This window comes from Gossypium arboreum, chromosome 4 (assembly GCF_025698485.1).
Source record: "Gossypium arboreum isolate Shixiya-1 chromosome 4, ASM2569848v2, whole genome shotgun sequence".
In the NCBI taxonomy this organism is placed as follows: Eukaryota; Viridiplantae; Streptophyta; class Magnoliopsida; order Malvales; family Malvaceae; genus Gossypium; species Gossypium arboreum.
This window is the reverse complement of record NC_069073.1, coordinates 4,334,649-4,344,127: the sequence shown is the minus strand read 5'-3', so window position 1 is coordinate 4,344,127 and position 9,479 is coordinate 4,334,649. Positions and strand designations below refer to the sequence as shown.

Below are 9,479 nucleotides of genomic sequence, written 5' to 3'. Positions count from 1 at the left end.
AATATTTGATAAAATTAATAATAGTTATCTATTTTATATTAAATTTAAATTTCTAATTTACAGATCATATATATAGAGAGAGATAACAAGGTACGCAAGGCTATAATGATGATAAAAGGAATACTTTCATTTTTGTATTTAAGTTGTATATATTTTTAAAAGATAATTTCTATTTTTCTAAATTATTGTTTAAGTTAAATTAAATGAATTATAGTCAATTTACCTATTAATTTAACTTCAATAATTTTTATTCGTTTAAAATAATTTTATATTATCTATATTAGGTTTTATTTTAATAATAAAATATTACTCATACTTAATTTTAAGTTAATTTTAAGTTTAAAATAAATATTTACTTAGTTAAACATAAATTTAAAAAAGTTAATTTATCGATTTTATTAAAATTAAACCAAGGCATAAATGCTAAATGCAATATTGTTTTTAATTTTCATACATTTTATGCAACATTTTTCCTATACAATGTTTTATCTTAATAATTCTATTATATTAAATGTAAATCTATATCATTTTTATCATACATTTTAATCCAGTATAATTAAGGTGTTTAAATTTCAGGGAAAATCAAATTAATCGATTTAACCAATTTATTTCGGTTAATTAGTTGGTTAATTGATCTAATTCGTCTCGAGGTTGGTTAATAATTTTTAAAAGTTTAATTATCGGTTAATTCAATTTAAAATCGAATAATTAACCGAACTTAATAATTAATAATACAAATGATATATAATTTTAATTGGATAATTGAATCAAATTAACATTATCAATTTATTTTTTATATATTTTATACTTGTTTTAACAAAAAACAAAAACAAATAAATTTCATTTCGGTTATTTTTTTAAAAAATTCAATTCAATTAACGATTAAATGATTAAAAATTCAATTAATTTCGTTAATACTAATTTGATTGTATTTACCGAACTATTAACTGCTTGAACACCCCAAACATAATACTAAGAAATAAAATTCCTATATATCAACTATTAATATTATCTTTATTAATCCAAATATCATATGTAAACTAATCTTTACTTGCATTGAGTTACTCAACAATTAATTTATTTGAGAGCAATATTCTTCTTTACTTACAAAAGAGAGCATCGCTCTAAATATCAGAAAAGTAAACTAAGATACAATATTCTAGGGAGCTATCTTCCTCCTTCCTCTGTTTCTAAATATCAGAAAAAGTAAACTAAGCTATCTGAACCATTAAACAAAAAGTCTCACCAATTTGATTTATCTTAAACATACACTTATCATTCACTGAGTCTGAGCCAAGTCCTAGGCATATCTATTAGGCGTGACGGCCCTGATTTCAATCCCCTGGAAAATGAGACCACCCTTCCAATTACCGGTATCTATCTCGAGAGCAGTCATTTCCAATTCCCCATCATCAACGCATCCCTCATTGAAGAACTCACCCAACTCAACCTCTAACCACCCGTCTACTCTAGCCTTTGGGAACATCTCGTCTTCAACTAGTGTAGATTGTTGCTCTGGATCCAAATACGCAGTTCGCATACTACCATCAGTTCCAACAAGTCCAACACTAAGATTCACAGGATAATGGTCAAACCCATAAACATCATGTACTTCGAAAACAAGGTAAGCCTTGTAGAGTGTCATGGGTGAAAGCCAAGAGATACTAATCCTTCAACGGATTTCAAACCAACAAACACTCAGGAGCTCCGGTACCTCATCAAACCTATTTTAATATCAAAATATTTTAAGTGATAACAAAAATAGAAAATGAGTTGCTAAATAAAGGAATGTGAAGGGAAAGAGGAGTTTTGGATTATTGATATGAATAGTAAATTTAGATATTTGAATATCTTATTCGTGTGAATAAAATAAATTCAGATAACAGATATGCAATGATGGATACCAATGTCAATTCTGAATCTACTGTGAATATTCTCAAATATCAAATATCTAAATTCTCGAAATGTATATGAGATATTCTCAAATATCAAAATATACACTATTCATTTTCATCCCTAGATCCAACGATGAGGAGGAGAGATAGACCTGGCCTCGGGTGTAGAAATCCATCTCCAATAATCTGGGGTATCACTCCATATAATGGAGAGTCCCTGGGTGACAGCATGTAACATTTCTTCCCACTCTCTCTTTCTAGCTAAAAACTCTGTTTCATCAATACCAACCAAGTTATATGTAAAGAACAAAAGAATTAAAAATAGATATAAACAACACATAGGAATTGTTGAGAAAAAGATTCAAGCAACAATGGCAAAGTTCATAATTAATATGTCAAAAGCTTCTCCAAAGTACTTTCTAAGCTTCTCCAAATTATACCATGAATCTTGAATATTTATATAAAAAATTCCAAAGGACTTAGTAATTATATTTTAAAAGAATGAAAAGGTAAGACATGACAACGGACCATGGTCCCATTTCCAACATTTAGGTTCGGGTTGAAATTACTTTTAGGTTCGGATTAGTTTAGATTCAGGCTCTTTTGAATTTAAAATTTTTTGGGTTGAGAATTTCTCGAATTCGAATTGGTTCAAGTCGGATAAATTTAAACAAATTCAAATAATTATGATGTCTTATAAGTTATATTTCAACTAAGTAATCTATTTTATGTTTACATGATCTTAATATAATACAAATTAAGCTTCATATAAAACAAAATTTTATATAGATGTTTTATTTTAATAGAAATATTGTATATAACATAATTAAAAATAATTTAATATATATAATGTTTATGATTATATAATATATAAGAATCTTATAAATATAATTAATATTATTATATGATGTTATTTATATGAATTTGTATGAAATATTTTTTTTGTTTAGTTGTATGTAATATTTATGGTTATATGATATGTATATAAATTTTATTTGTTTGAATTATTATCTAGAATATATAAAGCATGAGTTGAGAGAAGCTTTTAAATTGACAAGAAAACAATCTTTATTATTCATTAAATTATTAAAATGATATTTGAATAATTTTTATTTTATTATTAAATTTTAAATATTAAAAAATATTTTTACATGCTTAAGAATAAAAAGTCTTGAGTAAAATAATTAAAAAAATCAATTAAACTAATAAAAAATGCATTCAATTGACAAAAAATTACATTAAAATTATTTTATATTAATAGCGAATGTTTTCAAAATTTGTTTAATTTATAATTGAATATATGGTTTATATTTCAGTGGTGTAAGAAATGGTGGTTTTGGAATTCCATTTTCGATGTTTGAGTCCTTAAATCTTAAATATTATATAATAATATTTACAAGGTTAGTGTAATGGTTAATTAAAGTTTGGTCCCTTAATTTTGTCAAATGAATAGTTAATTAAGGTACAAAGAATAAATTGTCAAAGTTGTAAAAGTTTATCGCTATAGATTTTTCAATAACTGAAGGACCAAAGGAGGAATTAGCCCCTTTTTAATGTGACAATCGTGGCGGATATTCGTTGGAATGCACCAAAATTGTTAATTATGTTTAGCATTAACTTAATTAAGATTTGATTAGTTAATTATGTTTAATTAAAGGTTAAGAAAGTATAAAAGACAAAAGTTAAAGAACAATACATTTTCATGTTCTTCTTCTTCTTCGCGAGCAAAAAAGAGAAAAAATAGGGTTTGGTAAGCTCAAACTTTTGATTATTAATAGGTGAGTTCAATTTAATCATTTCTTTGTAATTTTTATATTTTTGAGGTAGTGGAAACTTAATTTAGCTAGTTCATGTATCAATTTGTAAAATTGTTAAAGTTTATAAAAGTTTCTATTGATAAATTCTTGAAGCAATTGATATTAAATTGTTAGATTTTAAGTTTAGAAGTGAAAAAGATTAGATTGTAAAGTATAATTGCAAGTTATTGAACATAAGAACTAAAGTGTATAGATTTCGAAATTGATGTGAAATTTTTGTAATTATACATAATACAGGATTATTGAAGGATATAATTGAGATTGGTTTCGAAATCGAAGCTCAAACTTTAAAGATATTATAATTTCGATTTTACAGGCTAAACTGAATAAAATGTAAAACTTTAAAGACATTTGAAAAATGAAATTGGATTGATTCATGTATTTGGTAGGATATTATAAAATTTTTGGGAATTGATAAATTGAATTGAATTATTGTTTAGATCAGGAATTTAGCCAAACCAAAGATAACCGAGGAAAAGACAAAATTATCAATTAGTCCTTACAAATTCAACTTGTTTGTTGATTTGACTAATTAAGTTAAGTCAGATCAAATTTGAAGCTCAGACTATCCCATTTTTGATTCAGTCGTCTTTCAAACGTTTTAAAATTCGGTTATGTGGCATGTACATATGTAACACTCCTTATTTGTATTCAACGCCAGAATAGAATACGAGGCGTTACTGGACTTAAACACATACGTTTATACAAAACTAAGACACGAATTTTCGTCCAAATTTAAATCATTCAAACATATGGATAATGTCCCTCATACGGGCCTACGAGGCCCAAAACATGCATCGGGGATGAATTGGAACTAAATCGGGAAATTTTGAAACTCATACAACACTTAAATTTTTTTTCATAATTTAGAGGGTCACACGCCCGTGTAGATAGGCCATGTAGTCTCACATGCCCGTGTGGCTTGGGACACGCCTGTGTCCTTTGCCCGTGGAGCTCTCTGTTTATAAAGTCATCATCATATTAGTGGTACACGGCTAAGGCACACGCCTGTGTCCTCAGGCCATGTGAAGAATTAAATTCTGAAATTTACGTGCAGACTTCACACGGCCAGGGCACACGCCCATGTCCTATGGCCGTGTCCTCCACACCGCTGAGACACACGACCGTGTCTCTACCCGTGTGTTTACTACTGGCATTCTGTTTTGCATTAAATAGGGTGCAGAGGACACACGGCCTGAACACACGCCCATGGGCCAGCCGTGTGTCCCACACAGCCTAGACACATGCCTGTGTGTCTACCCGTGTGGACAACTTTGAGGTTATTTTCCAAGCCACTTGCCACCCACAATAACACATGCACACTCCCCTATTTCAATAACATCCAACAAGGTATATATGAACATTCAATAATCATGAATATGGTTCATACATGGCAACCTCATATCAACTTCTACATACACAAGACATTGACATATGCACATGGGTAATCATATAATCAACATAAGCCATCATTCATGGCTATATACAATTTGAACCATAAACCAATATAGGCCAACACATTCGACCACATTAACAATGACATAATTATCAAATGAAAAGTCCCTATACATGCCATAAACTTAAAATTACATGCAATCACTTACACCCCGTGATAGTTTGATAGTGTGATAGCACTTTTGGCGATCTCCAACCTGAGCCTACTAAATAATCCTATAAGAGATGGGAAAAGAAAGGGAGTAAGCTAATAAGGTTAGTAAGTTCATATGCAATTAATGAACAACTATTGTCATTCAATTATTTTACCCATCCATAAGAATATTATTAATACAATTTGCATTATATATCATAGTTATCACTTATTCATTCATAGTGCTTACTCTTATATCTTACAAACATTAATTTCATGTCCCGATAATAGACTAGTTTATCACATTGTTTAATGTGTTATTTCAACTCTCTTAGCCACATGCACATCGTTTATGAGTAACCATAATTTCCACACATAGCTTGACAATCTTTCACTTATCTATAACCTATATCTTTCAATGTTTTCACATCCAATGAAATCACAATTCAAATATACACATCGTACTATATCATCACATCAATTAAGCTCATAAGCCTATCACATGATTATTTTCAAATCCTATTCATGAATGTAAATCATTAATCACAATGACATCAATATCTCTCAAGCATAATTTATTCTTATACATTCTTACCAAATATTCATCACACATCGAATTCACTTCACATGGGTTCTGTGTACATACCTGTACCACTTGTAATATAGTCATATACTTTCTCATTTTGAACATACCCGTTGAACACTTGGAATACTAATCGGATACACAGAAAGTCTTTGTACAGAAGTGCCACATATGTAGCTAAAGGTATCTCATATCTCATATCACATAAATGCTCGCTCTCGAGCAAATCTCGGGCCTGCTCACACAAGTTGATGGTCAAGACATAACTACGCAGTGCTGCTCACACAAGCTGACAGGTATCCGCAACGGACTACTCAGCCACTGGTAGACATACGAAACCAGCACCCGGATCACATAAACACACATATATAACATATTCTCATGAGCTCATATTCACATATTTCCTAGTGACATGTCACTCGTATCCTATTCTATTCCTAAGGTTCAAACGGGATTTTCTCAATGTCACATCCTCGTCAAACTTGTTCACAAAGTCGTTCTCATCGACCGTAATATTGTTCATACACTTATTATAACAATTAAACATAGAGATTCATACATTAATAAAGCATTAAAACATGATACATCATTTCATTATTTACACATAAACTTACCTCGATATCGAAATGATAAAAAGGGACCTAACCGTAATTTGAACCTCATTTTCTTTGATCTATAACATCACATTTAGCCTAATTATTAATCACATTATTCAATGTGGTCCAAATTCATATTTTGGAAAAATTACTGTAACACCCTTAAACCGTAACTATCGCCGGAACAGATTAAGAGGCATTACCGGACAATACACATCATTCACATACATTTATGCATTCATTATCATAAACCATTCAAAACAAGCATACAAAGCTTTAATCATACATTCGGGACTAATTCGGTAACATATAAAGATTTCGAGCACTTAGAAAATTTTCGACATTTCAAGTACCACACGCCTGTGTGAACAAGCCGTGTGCCTCACACGATTACCAGACACGCCCGTGTCATATCCCGTGTGAAAACAGAGCATACATACTGACTTGTATCACACGGCTGGAGATACGCCCGTATGTCTAGCCCGTGTACCCTTCGAAATGGCCACACACTCCCATGTACTAAGGTTGTATGCCTCACACGGCCACCAGACACGTCCGTGTGTCTAGGCCGTGTCAAAACTATAGGGCATACTACCTTAATTCGAAAGGGTACCCTAGGGGACACACGGCCGTATAAGATGACTGTGTTCACACATGGCTGAGACACACGCCCGTATTTGCAAAGCCACTTTGCCACCCTATATACATAAGCTTTTAAGACCACATTTCATAACCCTATATGCAACCAAAATGTAACGCCCCCTTACCCAAGACCGTTGCTGGAGTCGAGCATGAAACATTACTAAACTTATTTTAGCATTTAAACAAGTTCAAACAATTCTCGTAGTAAACTGTCCATCTGCGTCACAGTCGCTAAAAAACATCATATCTTGAGTTACAAAACTCAAAATCAAATTCTGTAAATTTTCCCTGAAACTAGACTGATATATCTACTTAATAATTTTTTTCTAGAATTTTTGGTAGGGCCAATTAGTACAGTTTATTAGTTAAAGTCTCCCCTGTTTCAGGGTTCGGCTACTCTGACCCTTGTGCACTACGAATCAAATTTCTTCCTTACAGAGATCCAATGACCATGTAATTTGTTTCTATTCAAAATAGACTCAATAAGGAATCCATACATATAAAGTGTGAGTCTTAATTATTTTTACACAATTTATGATGAACTTCTAAATTCAGAACAGGGAATCCAGAAATCGCTCTGACTCTATTTCACCAAAACGAAAATATATCATAAAATACAACTCTTTTACCTATTTTGTTTCTTCCACATGAAAATAGATTCATTAAGCTTCAATTCTATATTTTATTCATCATCTAATTCTATCTATGCTATTTTTAGTGACTTTTCAAACTCACGTCTTTGCTGCTGTGTGATTCTGTTTTATAGCCAATTTCACCATTTTATGGATTTCCATAGATTAGTTAGCACATAAAGCATACGTGTTATCAAATATAATCTTGATTAGCCACTCCAATAGCTAATCATTCTCAAACATTTCCATGCCATCCATGATCCATATTATAAGATTATATACACAAAATGATAATAATGCTATACATGCCATATTCCCAAAATATACAAGTTATTATACCGAAATAGTTTGTTGTTAGTGTGAGCGCGCCTCCGACCATTCCCGATCTCCTAGCCGGCTTGACAAAACTACAAAGAATAGAGAGGAGGGAGTAAGCATAATTGCTTAGTAAGTTCACATGTAAATAGCAAGTAACATAACCATGCAATAATACGAAATCCACATTTGCATAATATCACCAAAGCATTCATATCATATTTCTCATTCATGATCCTACCATATTATTGTTATATTGAAGTCTCAACCCGAGGGTTAAGTACATACCTATACAAATTTTCTCATTAACCACACTTACCAACATGTCACCTTCGTTTTAGGTACTCACCTTATCCATTTAAGATTTACTTGTTGAACACATCGGAATATGATTCGAATACACGGATTTCATACACATAAGTGCCTTACTCGCAGCTAGACAAACTTAATAGCTTGCGAAAATTATGTAGCCAAGCTACCATGTAACCCGCCCATAAGTGAACTCGGACTCAACTCAACGAGCTCGGGCGTTCTCATCCTTAAGTGAACTCGGACTCAAATCAACGAGTTCGGATGCCTAGTTACATCTCACAAACTCAGACTCAACTCAACGAGCTCGAACTCAAATATCTTAGTTACATGTCACTTGTATTCTAATCTATTCCCAAGGTTCAAACGGGCTTTACTCAATAATAACCACAAAGCATAATATTTCATGATATTAATCATCATATCATATAAATAACATTAAATTACTTAAAATGACAATTATGTTACTACATTTACACATGAACTTACCTCGGTACAAAATAAAGAAATTTTGCAATTTAGTCCACAATCTTTTCCTTTCCCCGATCAAGGCCGATTCCACGTCTTTCTTGGTCTAAAATAACACATTTAGCTGATTTAATACTCACATTTATCAAAATAATCCTTAGCTCTAACTTTGGAAAAATTACAATTTTGCCCCTAAACTTTTGCATATTTACACTTTTGCCCCAAAACTCAAAAATAAATTTTTTTTCCAAAATTATTATGTTATATGACATGCTGATCATTTTTTTCCCTTCTATGGAAACATCAAATTCTCACTCTAACATGTAGTTATAAACATTAGGTATTTTTACCGATTATGTCATTTTACTCGTCTTCACGTAAAATCGTTTAGCAAAAGTTGTTTAACACAATTTAAAGCTTCATATTCTACCATAAAACATCAAAATAAACACATTTCACATATGGGTATTTTTCTAAATATAAACCCTAGGTTAAATTATTGCTAGAATAAGCTAAATCAAGTTACCGGGGCTCCAAAAACGTAAAGAACATTAAAAACGAGGCTTGGAATCACTTACTATGGAGCTTGGAAGCTTGAAACAAATCCTAGCTATGGAGAACCCTTAAAATTTAG

General features: G+C 31.2%; 1 pseudogene; it reads right to left on the bottom strand.

Moving 5' to 3' along the window:
• Nucleotides 1–1,300: 1,300 nt before the first annotated feature.
• On the bottom strand, nucleotides 1,301–8,426 carry LOC108455376 (F-box protein PP2-B10-like; annotated as a pseudogene).
• Nucleotides 8,427–9,479: the final 1,053 nt, after the last annotated feature.